Source organism: Rousettus aegyptiacus, unplaced genomic scaffold (assembly GCF_014176215.1).
Source record: "Rousettus aegyptiacus isolate mRouAeg1 unplaced genomic scaffold, mRouAeg1.p scaffold_m13_p_4, whole genome shotgun sequence".
NCBI classification, from domain to species: Eukaryota; Metazoa; Chordata; class Mammalia; order Chiroptera; family Pteropodidae; genus Rousettus; species Rousettus aegyptiacus.
In genome coordinates this window covers 84,658,788-84,674,172 of record NW_023416307.1, presented here as the reverse complement: position 1 = coordinate 84,674,172, position 15,385 = coordinate 84,658,788, and the positions used below count along the sequence as shown (strand labels likewise).

Below are 15,385 nucleotides of genomic sequence, written 5' to 3'. Positions count from 1 at the left end.
TCTTTTACTCATGCTGGGCCCATCATTAAACAACTGCCATTCTTTCCTCTTCACTCACTTCAATATATTTATTTTCTACTAGGCATTAAGACTATATGGTAAGCCATCTCCTGTATTAATTCTTTATTGATTAAAGAAACTTTTGAGTTGTTGTTTCTCTTCTTTATAGTAATTTGTGGCCCTCTCGTGGTTTTTTTTTTTCTTCCAGTTTTGTGCTCTACCATATAGCATTGTGAGAGTTTATCTTATCTCCGAAATGGTTTCAGAAATTTCTTAGATCGGATGGTATTTTTATCTATCTTATATGCCCGCCTCTACCTCCAGCACCTAAGATAATGCCTTACAAAAAGCTGATCTTCTATAAATATTTGTCGAATTGGTTTTTAAGTTCGAATTAAGCAGCATGAGCTTTTCCTGGGTAGGAAAATGACATTGCAGATGTGATACTTGTATTGCTCAATACTGCTGCACCAATAGAGCAAGGCATATGCTGCAAATTCTTCATCTCAATGGTATGAACTATCAAAAGAAAGTTGTTTTTTTTCATAAATAGTTATCTATAATCTGGGGCAACAAGAGAAACAGGCAAATGTTATATAATTTTTTTTTCTAGTTTATTTTATCCATCTAGTGACAATTCATTAGTCTGTTTAGTTTATCTGCTAGATTCCAATGTTAGATTGAAAATAAAGCTAATTTGCATTGGCATAGGGACTTGACTCACTGGTGTATTATTACTATGTAAGCAGGTGTACATGGGACTACAAATAAATGCTTGCTGATAGAATCCCAGCAGGGCTTCTGATGAGTTTTCATTTTGTTGAAACTTACCCAGGAAATTACTGTGTAAAATGCTTTGCTATTAGTTCTTTGCCTGAAATATCATTTAGCTACACCTGGCCAAATTCATGGCAATTATACTAACTATACAGAGAGGACATTCCAAAATTCTCATCAGCCTTTTATATTTATTATATTTTTTCCAATTTGCTACTGAACTAATAGAGATATGCAAATACACACTTACTAAATTCTCAAAAGGCGCTCCTTAAGACAAACTTAGGATTTAAAAATCAAAAAGCTTATAACAATGATAATTTAAGCCTATTTTTTCTTAAAATAGAATATATACTATGTTATCAACTTCAAGCTTCAAGATAGTGTTTATTAATATTATACCATTAACCTTATATATGTCAATTGCAGCCCTAAACATACTTAAATGAGAATAATATAAAATTTTTATTGCATTATATGATACATTAAAAAGCTGACAATAATAACTAAGACTATTCTTGCTTCGGCAGCACATATACTAAAACTGGAGTGATACAGAAAAGATTAGCACGGTCCCTGCTTGAGGATGACATACAAATTTGTTAAGCCTTCCATATTTTCTTATGTACAGTGCCAGGTGTGTACTAAACTAATCAGGCAGATTATATAAATTATATAAATGTCTAAGCACTACGTTGTATGTCAGCTCTAATTGAAAAAGTAAAAGTTAAAAAAAAAATTTAAACTAGAACTTTTTGTGTCACAGTGTTTGAGCATATATATGAAATTTTAACTATAATAAGTTACATGACATGATCAAATCCATCATATATTCATAGCTGTATTATAATCAATTTTGTTATATTATTAAAATGATTTGGTAGGTTTTGGATTTAAAAATATTTTAGTCAACAAATAATCATTATGTGTTTTTATATGAGGTTCTCTGGAGAAGTTTAGTTACAAAGAATGTAAGTTGGTCTCTGATTTAAAATTTTCACTGTTTTAAATTAAGAAATAAGATAAATATTCACATGGATGAAGATAATCAGAAATATAAGGTAATGTGTGTCAAATGGCAAAATGCTTGCACAGATGATCGGTGCTATAGACAATCAATGGTGAAGTGAGATAACCATAAGAGGAAGAGGTTGGGAAATATTCATAACACAGAATGATTATGTGTCCTGATTTAAAGGGAAAAATTCTAGTTTATGCATATATGCTTGATATAATAATTAATATGATCTATTTTTACTCTCAAAAGTGTTTTGATTTAAGTGATAATTATATGTTCATTCTATCATGAGAGTAAATGGGCAAGTGTGGCCTTGAAAGAAAACTAGAATTCAAAGCAGAAGTGAGTGTATCTGGAAATCTAAGACAGGTGAATGGAATATGAAAAAGAACAAAAGCAAAGAATACAAATCTATAAATTGGATGGAGTAGCATTTTGTGCAATTAGGTCTTGTCTGTAATTGTGAACTGGAAATAAAGGTCACATTGAATATCTAGATTTCCCAATGCTGTCCTCCTAGCTTTCTCCTGAGGACTTTCTTCCAGAGTGTGTTTTAAGGACCATTACTTCATTCTGAAGTGTAGCAGGAAGAAGAATCATCTGGGGACATGCCACAAACCCGCATAGTGCCTGTATCTCCTACCAAGGATAACCAAGTTTAACAAAACAAAACCAAAACAATATGTCCAGTTATCATATTCTATAATCAATGAATAGTTTTTACTATTATAATGTCTAAAATATTGCATGGGACACAATGCACAAATACTTTTTTTTTTTTAGTACGTCCCAATTATTTCATGGCCATACTTATATTAAAAAAAATTATGGTTTGTCTAAAATTCAAATTTGACTAAATATTCTGTACTTTATCTGGCAACTGTATTCCTGTCTTATTTCAGCCTTCGAGGATTACCTTTGACTATTTCTGGAGTTGCCAAATGAAACCTTCCAACAACTTGGTTCAGAAAACTGGCTTCCTTCACTGAAAAGTAATTTCTGTTTTGAGCTTAAGAAGTTTGTATGAGGACTTTTACCATTACTTAGTGATGTTTTTCTCAAATATTTTCTTAGGTCTAAGTTTATTTATTATGTGCTATGAATTAAAACTCAAGTCTCTATTTCTAATTTAGATCAATTCTCTAAAGTAACTAATAATAAAGGTGCTAAGTGATCGCCTAACAAGAGTTTGATCAATGTTCTTTTCCTCATCATTGGCAACTCTAAAATTTAAGGCAGTATGTACCATGAAATTGAATCATGTAATATTTACTGAACTCTTGCATTCCTCAGTTCCTTTTCATAATGGCCTGAAAGATATTCACCACATTATATAAGTGAGTAAACAGGTTCAGGGGCAGTTTTGGGATGCATATCAAAGTTCCTATAGTGAATTAGTGGCGATAGTATTAACTTTTGAATTTAGAGCTCATAATGGTATATTTAGTCAATTTATTTACACTATAATATAATTGTCTCCAACAAAGCAATGAGCGCTCCTTGTCATCATTCTTAATGGCTCTCGAAACTTCTGAAATGCAAATGAAAATGTGTTGAAGCTTTCTGATTATATATGTGAATATTTTCATGGTGCTTCTCTTTTAATTAATACGATAATAAAAACAAGAGCAATAATATCTAGTAGTATGTCAAGCACTGTGCTAAGCATATTTTATGTTTATTTCTTTCAGTGTTATTAAATTGACACTAAATAATTTTATTCAGTAATCAAGAATTCCTTAAATATTTGAACCATGAAAATGACAAAATCCATTTACAATCTTCTGATACATCAATATAATCTTTTAACAGGTACACAGGAGATAAACTTTTACAACTCAATATTATTAATGTGATGGCCATGTGATGCTACATCAAGGAATAGACTTCGAAGCCTGAAAAAAAAATCTCAACAATGAAAAAAAATTCTTCTAGAAATTCAGTGAACAAATAGCAAACAACTTATCTCAGAAATTGCTTAAACAAACAAACAAACGAACAAATACAACTTACATTTTTATTTTTAAAGTGCAAACTCTGACCCAACGGCAGTTACCCCTGGCATAAAAGTCTGTTACAACTTCACAGACTCACAGACACTTTTCTTGGCTTCCTTCTCTTCTGGCTGCCTGCTTATCTGCAGTGAATGAGAGGTATTTTCTCACTATCTGGAGATATTCTTTGGTTTGCCCGTTTCCTTCATGACCACCACCAAGCCCAAAAGACCTATTTCGAATCTCTTGTTAGTTCCAATCTTTAACTTGAATGGCTTATTTTAATCATGTGCTACAAATTGCATAAGAAGTGTGATGATCAATAAATGATTTTACTTGTTAAGCAGGACTCACCTCACATATATAACAATATAACAATAATAATACAGAGGAGTAACCTCTTTATTTTAGACCAACAGAGTAATAATGCCATAGACACACAATTATCATAGTACTTAAGCCAATTATACACATATGCAGTAATAGGAAAATAATTTTCTTCCATGTGAATGAAAATAAGAAAAAGATTCTATTAGAATATTTTCTAATACAGGTAGTGGAATCCAAGGATTACTTCTAAAATTGGCATAAAAATGAATGAGAGTTGTTGACATATTTGTGAACCACCTAATAGAATGGTCCAAATAAATGAAGAGAATGGAACAAATAAAGAGAAAGTCAACATAAACAGCCTTTAGCTGAATTATTTTTATATAGAGATGCTAATTTTAGAATTTATAAAGTAAAGCAGTAGTGCTTTTATGGAAATTGAAATCATAAATTAAAAAGTTTTAAGCTGCAGTACATTTGTATATAACAGCAAAATTCTAATGGGCATGGTAGACACCCATACAAAACATCAAGTTGTATAGAGGTAGAGGTAGAAGGAAAATATATTTATTATCTGATTTTGCAAGTAATGCCATTCAATTCCTCCTTGCACTAGAGATCTCATTTGCTTCTCTTTGTATGTAATAGTTGTAATGCTAGGATTTTCTAGCTGTTTCCCAGTTACTTGCTGGTCTTATTCCCAAGTTCCCCATCCCTGAAAGTGGTCAAAGGGGTGCTAGGTAACTATCCATCAGAGATGTTGTCAAAAGGATTTCTGCACTATTTTTAGGTGGGATTAAGCACCTTTTAAGTTTCTTTCAAACTTCTGGCACTACATCTTTACTTCTACTTTCCTCTAAATAATGGATGTGTCTTTCAAAGCACACTAAGATTATTGCTATACAAGGCAGATCAGTAAATGAATTGTTTTATTGTCATAGAATAATAACTTCATAGTTTTGTTTATATGAACCATAGCGATCTTGAGTTTAGTCTTCTTTGAGACATGAATTTAACATTTCCTCAAATGAGCATTTACCTGTACTTTGAATACTACCATGTTCCATGAGCAGGCTAATTCCAACATGAGAAATAGCATCTTCTCCATGAAGCTTTTTTAGACATTTAGTTTTCACCCATCAAGTTTAGTTGGATATATGTAAATTATGTAATTTCTTGATTTACTTGTCCATTAGGTCTGAGAGCAAACATGAATCTTGGTTTATGAACTCAAGTCTTTAGAATATAACATATTTATCTTAGCCTTCATATAAATGCAAAAGCTAATATAAAATTCAAGTTCCCTCTTCTGGTTGTGCAAAGTTTTTTCAAGCCTAGATAGAATAAAAGCAAAATGGCAACCACCTCATAACACCTACCGTGACTCATCTGTCTGCATGAGGTTTGATTACAATGTCCATTGTCCCTGTTGATTTCTTCTGGCAATTTTGCTGCTTCCGTGCTTATGACTTGAACTTTTTCTTTATGGTGATGGTAATGCCTATTCTCAAGGTTCTACCTCCTAATACACCATACACATGATGTCACCTAATGCAGCCATCTGAAGACTTGCCATCCGACTTGAGGTCTGTCACCAACTGGGGAGTAAATCTCTGTTACTAGTGAAACCAGTCTTACCACCAGTTTCTTTACAGTTTACAAAAAGTCTCTTTTATTGCTATCCACAATGTTCTTCTCCTTTCTTCCATTCCAGAAGACCTGAGATGATCTTTTTAACAGGACCAACAGTCAATTTCAAGAAGCTTCCTTTATTCTGTTTGGCCTCAAGCTTTCCATGTCTAGTTACTTTCTTGAAGAAGAAAAAAAAGAGAAAGAGAGAGAGAGAAAATTTAAACACAAATTAACATCTCAAAAACTATTTGCCAATACAATTTTAGGCCATCTACCTTTAATGATCACTTGTTATTTCCTTGTAAAGAGTGTAGTATGAGATTCTATGTATTCATCTTTCACTTAATGTTTCTCTCTGCTATATATATATAACTAATATGGAGCTATCTATGTCAGTGTTTATGTGATAGTAAATCAGTCTTAGGTATCCATATTCTGAAGACTTAGCAGTTCCCTTTGTACAGCATCTAGCACTTATGTCTACTCTTCTCTAAAACCATTAAGCCAGAAACACTTCCTTAATTTGATGAAGAATCTCTGTGATACTAATCTGCTCTACTAAAAAAAAAAAAAAAAAAAAAAATGAGTACAGAATAAAATGTTGGTCACCATTGTTTTTTGTTTCTCATGTAAGCAACAACATTTCTTGATTCTATATATACTCTTTAATTTATCCACTAGCTTCAGCTTCTTCAAAAAAGCTCTGAAACTGTTATAAGAATCACTGTTTTTATAAACCGATGAGTCTCTCAAATATATATGTAATTTATTTTGAATAGTCACAGTGTTTTCTCCACAGATTACATTTTAAAAACCTGGTTAAGTTAAATTTCTAATTCACCCTCAATAGGTCAAAACAGTCTTCTTACCTATATTTGTAGCTTCATTTAGATACAAGCAGGACAAAAAAATGAGAAGGAAAGAAAACAAAAACCTTGCAATGTCAAACAACATTATTTTTTAAAAAATATTTTTTTTTCACCAGCACCATTTATTCGCATCCATTTTGTGTAAAGTTTTACATTACATATAATGAGAAACCTTATTCAAGAGCTTATGCTCCGGTCAAGATGTTGGAGTAGGTAAATGCTCTGCTTGCTTCCTCTCACATCCACATCAAATTTACAACTAAACTATAGAACAGCAATCATTGAGAGTTACCTGAAATCTATCTGAACAGAAGTCTTACAACTGGGGCGCACAGAAGAAGACATATTGAGACCGATAGGAGTGGAGATGCAAAACGGACTTGTCCTACAACCACATATGGTGGATGAGAATTGAGAGAAATATTTCAGCTGCAAAGATCCCCCTGGGAAGAGTGAGGGGTCCCAGCCCCACACCTGGCTCCCCAGCCTAAGGTTTCAGTGCCAGGAATTGAAGTCCCCACAACTTCTATCTGTGAAGAACCAACTGAGATTGTGGCTAAGAGAAATAAAGAGCTGAGGGAGTTGTAGGTGTTCCTCTTAAAGGCCTCGTATGTACTGATTGATCGACTCACTCACTCTGAGTTCCAGTGCTGGGGCAGCAGCTCAAGGCACCAGGGACATACGACAAGAAACTGAATTGTCTGGCTACAAGGCAAGATCTGAAGGAGCATTTTTCTCCCAGACATAAGTGCTGACAGAGAGCATTCTTCCTTTGTTAAGCACTCTCCCACCCAGATTGCAAACCCAGATGGACATCATATCTGAGCCTCTGTCAATGTAGCTAACACTAGTTACCTGGCCCTGGTGATTCCCTGAGACTTCGGCCCTCCCAAAATGAGGGCCCACCCAAGCCTTTTCCAGTGGATTTTCCATACAAATGGCCTATCTTGGCTCATGCTGCAGACTTTCCTAAAATTTCTCAGTTTCACAAGGCTTAACCAAACAAAATCTGGCTTCAGAGTGCCCCATATGTCTTGCTGAGTAGCCTCAAGCCTGGCACTGGTGACAGCCACCTTTCATTTGTAAGTTGGCCACTCGAAGCACATCCAACCCCAGTATGGGGGGAAACCATCTGCAGATTGCTCGGTCGTTCATACTAGGTGGCCCAGGCAGGGCATAGGTTGAAGCTAAATTTGGCCTGTGACAGAGCCCCACCCAGAAGGTCCTGGCCTGCATGCTGGCTTTGGTCTGAGCTGCAGTACCATTCAGGGCCACATCCGAAGGACAGGCAGGGCAGGCACCAGAATTCTGCTGAAGTGAATCCTACTCTGTAGGGTTAGCTCTTTCACAACAGTTCATCTGCTGGTCAATGCCTGTAATTACAACCAATCAGCCTAAGGGTTAATCCCTCCCATTGGTGAACAAATAGCAACAAAGTCTCGACTACAACAGAAAGGCATACACAACCCATACAAGGGACACACCTGGAGCATCAGGCTTGGGTTACCAGAGAAGACTACGCCACTTGAATTCATAGCACACTGACTACATAAGGCCACTGTACTAAGAAGAGGACATGTAGCAGTTCTACCTAATACATAGAAACAAACACAAATAGGCAACCAAAATGGAAAGACAAAGAAACATGTCTGAAATGAAAGAAGAGAACAATCTCCAGAAAAAAAGAACTCAACAAAATGGAGACAAGCAATCTACCAGATGCAGAGTTCAGAACACTGGTGATAAGGCCACTCAATGAACTTAGGGGAAGAGTAGATGAATTCAATAAGAACTTTAACAATGTGATAGAAAACATGAAAGTGGAGAGAGAAAACATAAAAAAAGAATCAGTTAGAAATGAAGATGACAATAACTGAAATAAAGAACACCTTAGGAGGAACTAACAGTAGATGAAGCAGAGGATCAAATAAGTGATTTAGAAGATGGGGTAGTGGAGGACACCCAATCAGAACACCACCACCACCACCACCAACAACAACAACAACAAAATCTTTAAAAAATGAGGATAGTTTAAGGGGCCTCTAGGATGACATCAAGCATACCAGAATTGGTATCATGGGACTACCAGAAGGAGAAGAGAGAGAAATGAATTGAAAAGCTATTTCAAGAAATAATGACTGAAAACTTTCTAACCTGGTGACAGAAATAGACATACTAGCTCAGAAAGCATAGATTGTCCCAAACAAGATGAATTCAGAGGCCCACACCAAGACACATCATAATTAAAATGCCAAAAGTTAAAGACAAAGAAAGAATCTTGAAAACAACAAGGGAAAAATAGTTAGTTACCTAACATGGGAGCTCTCATAGACTGTCAGTTGTTTTCTCAACAGCAATTTTGCAAGCCAGAAGAGACTGGAAGGAAATATTCAAAGTGATGAAAAGTAAGGACCTACAATCAAGAGTACTGTACCCAGCTAACCTATCATTTAGAACCAAAGGACAGATAAGATCTTCTCAGACAAGAAAAAGCTAAAAGAATTCATCATCGCCAGTCCAATATTACAAGAAATGTTAGAGGGATCTCTTTAAAAAGAAACAAGAAAAGATAAAAAATATGAAGAGTAAAATGGCAATTACTACATAGCTAGCAACAATTACTTTAAATGTAAGTGAATTAACTGTTTAAATCAAAAGACGGGGTGGCTGAATGGATAAGAAAACAACACTTTTGCATGTGCTCCCTACAAGAGACTCACTTTAGATCAAAAGACACACATAGACTGAAAATAAAGTGATGAAAAAAGATGTTTCATGAAAATGGAAACAAACAAGCAAAAGCTGGGGTAGCAATACTTATGCCAGAAATAATAGACTTTAAAACAAAGGCTATAACAAAAAACAAAGAAAGATTCATTTATTCCACTTCTGGATATTTATCTGAAGAAACCCAAAATACTATTTCGAAGGGAAATGTGAACCCATATGTTCATTGCAACATTATTTACAGTAGCCAAGATATGGAAGCATCCTAAGTGTCCATCAGTGGATGAATGGCTAAAGAATAAATGGTATATGTATACAGTGGAATATCACTCAGCCATAAAAACAAAGAATGAAATCTGGCCATATGCAACTACGTGGATTGACATAGATGGTATTTGTTGGGTGGAGTAAGTCAGAAAGAGAAATACAAATGTCATATGTGGAATCTAGAGAACAGGATAAACAAACAAAAAAAGTAACAGAAAGAAGGTGATAAACACAGATAGCATTTTGTTGGTTGTCAGGTTGGGGGGTAGGGGAATGAATGAATCGGGGAGGGGAGTAAGAAGTACAAATTGGTAGTTACAAAATAATCATGGGCTTTGTAGGGTGTAGCATGGGGAATGTAGTTAGCATTGTAGTAACTATGTATGTGTCTGATGGGTACTGGATTTATCAGGGTTATCACTTTCTAAGTTATATAAATATCTAATCATTGTTGTACACCTAAAACTAATATAATATTATATGCCAACTATAACTGAAAAAAATTTTTAAAAAGAGCTTATGCTCTGAGCAGTGTTGTTGAGATAAAATATAAATTTTAATGATAAGGGCAAATATTTATCTATATACCTACCCAGAAGCATCCAAACTGTGGAATTATACTAAAAGATTTTTCAAAAAACAATCATGTATTTTTAGTAGTAGACCACACTAAAAACTGTGGAATAGTTTGAAACAATGTGCAATGATCCACTGGGTTGTGAGTGACCAGGGTATAATGTCTTGATAGCTTGAATCTAGTGGTCAAAGCAGGACATTTTAATCCTAATTGAGAATAGAAATAATATGGTGTTCTCACTGATGACATATGGATTTTGGTGTTTTTTATTATTTATACATTTTGTAAGATAATAATTTTTTAAAGAGTTAAATTTCTCTTATGTGAATTTATTGTACATATATATCCTATTTCTTAACACATAAAGTGGAAATTTAAATAAAAATGTATAAAGATAGCCCTTCTCAACTTGGTCTGCTGTTTTAATCATTTAATCTTTTGAAGTTAAGTTAGGTAATTTTAAATAATAATTAATCTAAATCAGTTCAGGTCATAGGTATGCAAATGAAACAATCAGCTACTATATAAAATCCAACATATTTTATGTTAAAGGTCATATGTTATGTAGTATATGATATATAATATATATGCATCCAAATTATTCAGGATTCATGAAATACTCCAGTCCACAGAAGTATTTATAAAACAAATGAGTATGAATAGGGTACAATTGACCTGCCATTGCTGGAACTTTCTCATTATTATTTTCTTTATAGTTTCGATATTGAACATGCACATTGACTTTTCATAGAGGACACATTAGAAATACATCATTTGAGGGGATGAGATGAAAATAAAAACCTGATAATGTGATTTAGCTTAGAAGTATCAAAAGAAACTCAAAAGACTGATAGATTAGGTACGTTTCAAACAGAAATGTGAATACAGACACACTGTCTGGCAGAGTGCAGAATCTGGATCTGCTGTGATGCCACTACTTACTATAATAAATTATCAACCCCTAAATCTAGAAAGAACATCTAAAATAGGTTTGTCCATTCTTTCTTCTAGCATGAGAAAACTGTGACTGAGATTAAAGTTAGATGATTCTTTTAAAGTCTATAGTAAGTCTTGATAGAATCAGGCCTACAACTCCTATTTTACCAATTCTAATGTTCTATTTGAATTACAGGAGGGGCCTTAACAATATATATCATGGCGATGAAGTACTGGGTGCATAATAGACACATATGCATTAAATGTATACATTAAACATTAAGTTTCTGAGAACTGTTCATAAAATGAAAAAGTATCACAGTTTTTGGAAAATGATAGCATTTCATAAATATAATTTCAGATTAGTAAACACCGAAGTAAACATTTTTTTCATCGTCTCTTCCAGCATTCATGGTTTCATAATTTTATCTTTTCTCTAACCACAGTACTTTTTTTTTATTCTTGTCTTTCTTTTGATTTACTTAATTAGAAAAACAAGAAGTAATTCAAATTCTTAAGGTGAACACTTTCATCTCCTTTGTTCTAAACCACTTATGCTGGCACCTTTCAGAGTCTGTTCCTCTTATTTAAGATTCCTCCGTGCTCGTTCTTTGCCTTTTATGAGAAAATTTCCTGAGATTTGCTCTGTTCTATGAAACAAAGCAACTGTGTGGATTCTCCAGCAATGCCACATGGCCCATGGTGTTGTTCTTCCTCCCATTGCTGAGTTCTTGTTTTCTTGTTTGTTTTCAATGAAATGGCCAGAAGGGAGCTATCAGAAGTCCACCTGCGATCCCTGAGCCCTCAACTTCCTTCTCAGTATGAGTATAAAAAAACACGATATACACTCTGATCTGTAGGTCCACAGAAGTCTCATCAGTTCATATCATGCAGCTCTGAACAATTTAAAATATTCCTGTTGTGTTACATTTTACACAACACAACCACAATACATAGAATGCACTTAGATCTTTCTGAGTTGAGGGAAATAAATGTGATGATGAGGAATCAGAAACATGAGCACTAGCTACATGAAAGAACCACCTTCAGAGAGATCAGAAATCTAAAAAAAAAAAAAAAAAAATCAATCAATAACTTAGTCAGTCTTCCACACAGATTCTTGTGAAGAAAATGAGGCTATTTTTTCAAAATAATAATCATGTTTTCTAAGAGTCGTCCTGCCAAAAATACAGCTTCTCCAGAAAGCAGCTTCATGCTCCCTTTAAATAGCTCCATTTGGCTTGCATCACTGCTTGTCCTTATCTTAACTGAATAAGAACTGTCTAATATCCTTCTAAATGAAAGTAATTTTTAGACTCAGTCACATTGCACATTTGACAATCCCTTCCAGATGTGATTATGTAGAACTATCTCTGACATTTACAGTGAGCAAAGAGGGTTTGGAGATGTCATACAGAAAATAACTTTTTCTGGCCCTTTTGCAATTAAAATAGGGGAGGTTGGCCTTATAACATTGAATATAGGTGAGTTACATGCTGACTTTGAAAAGAGAAGCATTTTTCTGGGCTGTGAATGGGAGCACTGCATTCCCTTTTGAGGCTAAGCGATACCCTGTGATGAAAACCACTGTATAAATGCAATATGCCTTTGTTCACAGCACTGGCAGGTGTAGTTAAAGCCCTCTGTCCTAACTGACAATGTTCCAGAAACCTCACCTGCCACAACCCTGTTATTCCCACAATAGAAAGGCTCTGAACGGAATAGTTATTTGTGCAAATTGTTCAATTTCATTGTGATACTTAATAGGTAGGAACAACAGATTCTTATGGTTTGATTTTATATAGATAATCAGAGTAGATAAATGAATGTGTTTGGGTATGATATATATATATACACACACATATATGTGTGTGTATATATGTATATATATATGTGTGTATGCACACACACATATATTACACCTCCACATACAGATACATACACACATAATCCCCATAATAATGCTGGGCTTAGACTTCTATCTCTAAATGCAGTGGCTAGAAATGTCATCACACAATTGTAGATCTAAGACTACTCCATTTTAACCTCTGTCAAATATTCAGAGCTATTTTTGTACACTTGAATTGGCCATATCAACAATCGTACATCCAGCTTTTTCTATCTCATTATTACCATCTGCGAACACAGTATCAAGCTGCTCATTAAGATGGTGGAAAACACCTGTCAAAAAATAGGTTATATTAGATGGCACAGTATAGGGAAAAAAGGGAAATTAAGACAATTACTTGAAAAAATGTAGGGCAAGTGGACTTTCAAAACAAATGTGCAAACAGAAAATACGAGCATAGCAATTTAATTGATTATCTTCTAGAAAATTACTTTAGCTGTCACCCAGCGTAGAATGTTGTTATTCCTGAGCTTTGCTGTTTAAATTTCTATTTTTTTCATTTTTTCTTTTTATTATGGTGACATTGGTAAACAAAATCTAATAAGTTTCAGGTGTACAATTTAGCAGAAGATATATCTATATCTATATCTATCTATCTCTCTCTCTCTCTCTCTCTCTCTCTCTCTCTATATATATATATATATATATATTGCATTGAATGTTCACTGTCTATAGTTAGATTTCTTTCTGTCATCACATATTTGACCCCTTTTACCCCATCTATCTCCCACCTTCCCCCTCCTCATTACCCTCTGGTGATCACTAATCTATTGTCCATGTCTGTGAGTCTGTGTCCTATTCATTTGTTGCTTTTAGATTTATATCCCACATATAAGTGATATCATGTGATTTTTAACCTTTTCTGTCTGGCTTATTTCGCTTAGCATGATTATCTCAATGCCCATTCACATTGTAGCAAATGGCAGTATTTCATCTCTTCTTATGGCTGAGTAATGTTCCATTATATATATGTACCACAAAGTTTGGACCACACTGATCACCTACCTAGCTTATGGTGTTAGAACCTGAAAGATCTGGGTTTAAGTCATAATTATGTCATTTAGTACACATGTGACATCAGATAAGTTACTTATCTCCATAAATCTTAATTTACATATCAGATTCTCCTGTTTGTTTGGGGAATTAAGCAAGGTAATATATATTTGTGCTTTTTCCAGTACCTGGAGCATAGTAAATGACAAATTGTGACTATAGAACTATTTTCAGAGAATTTTGCTGTACTCTAGGTGTAGGGTATAAAGAACTTCTAAAGTATATCTTCATGCATTTTTACCATTTTAATTCATATGCTATTACGCAAATTATTTTTTATCCTAAGATAAATGCAGTTTATTTTTTTAATCTGTAAGCAGGGTGTATTAGTTGGCTTTAACAGACACAAATATAGCAATGGCAAACAAGACAGAGCTTCTCTCTTGCATAAATGTCAAGGTAATGACTGCCCAAGAATAGCTCTACTCTATGAGGCCATTTAGGAGTCCAGATTTCTTTAATCCTATTGTGCTTAGAGTGTCACTCTCATCTAGCTGATCAAAAGAATCGCTATCTTTCTGTCTGTGTTATAGCCAGTAGGAAGGAAGGAAAAGGAAATAGAAGCCAAGCCCCTTTTCTTAAAATGTACTACCTGGAAATTTTTTACTTCACTTTTGCTTACATTTCATTAGCCAGCTTACTTAAGCCCACCTAGCCACAAGAGCAGCTGGGAAATGTTGTCTACAGCTCACTGCCATATGCCCAGTCAAAACTCAGTAAATTAAATTGCTAAAACAATTTGGAAGACAATTAAGAATTTATTTCAGAAAGTGTATGTATCAGAAAGTATATGTATCAGTTATCCATTATTGCATAACAAACTATCTCTCTATATAATGGCCTAAAACAATAACAATTTATTTAGCTCATAGTTCTAAGGATTGAATTAGAATTATTCAATACAATAATTTTAATTATAAGATTAACTGATGGTTTTAACTAGTACTGGTGGGGTTCATTTATGTGGCAGAGATCAGCTGCAAGCCTATATGAGGGCTGGCTGCTTCTCAGCCAGAGTGTTTCAACTCTCCCTTGTCCTCCCCTCCAGCAGTCTAGACTTCGCCTATTTACCTGGTAGCTGTGTAAGGTCTTTTGAGAATCAGCCTCATAACTTACAGAATGTCACTTTCACTACATGCTCTTTGCCAAAGCAAATAACAAGGCCAGCACTGATTTAAGAGGTGGGAAAATGCATTCTACCTTTCGATGGGAGGACCCAAAAGCCACAATATAGGAAAGCAGAATTTTTGCCATTTTTGCATTCTACTACAGAAAATAATCAAATTATGGTTACTC

At 34.4% G+C, this 15,385-nt stretch overlaps 1 non-coding gene across 1 annotated transcript; it reads left to right on the top strand.

Moving 5' to 3' along the window:
* The first annotated feature begins 1,295 nt into the window (after positions 1-1,295).
* LOC118602317 lies at positions 1,296-1,398 on the top strand. Its single transcript, XR_004950665.1, has one exon. It is a non-coding gene; the product is annotated as a U6 spliceosomal RNA (small nuclear RNA).
* Positions 1,399-15,385: the final 13,987 nt, after the last annotated feature.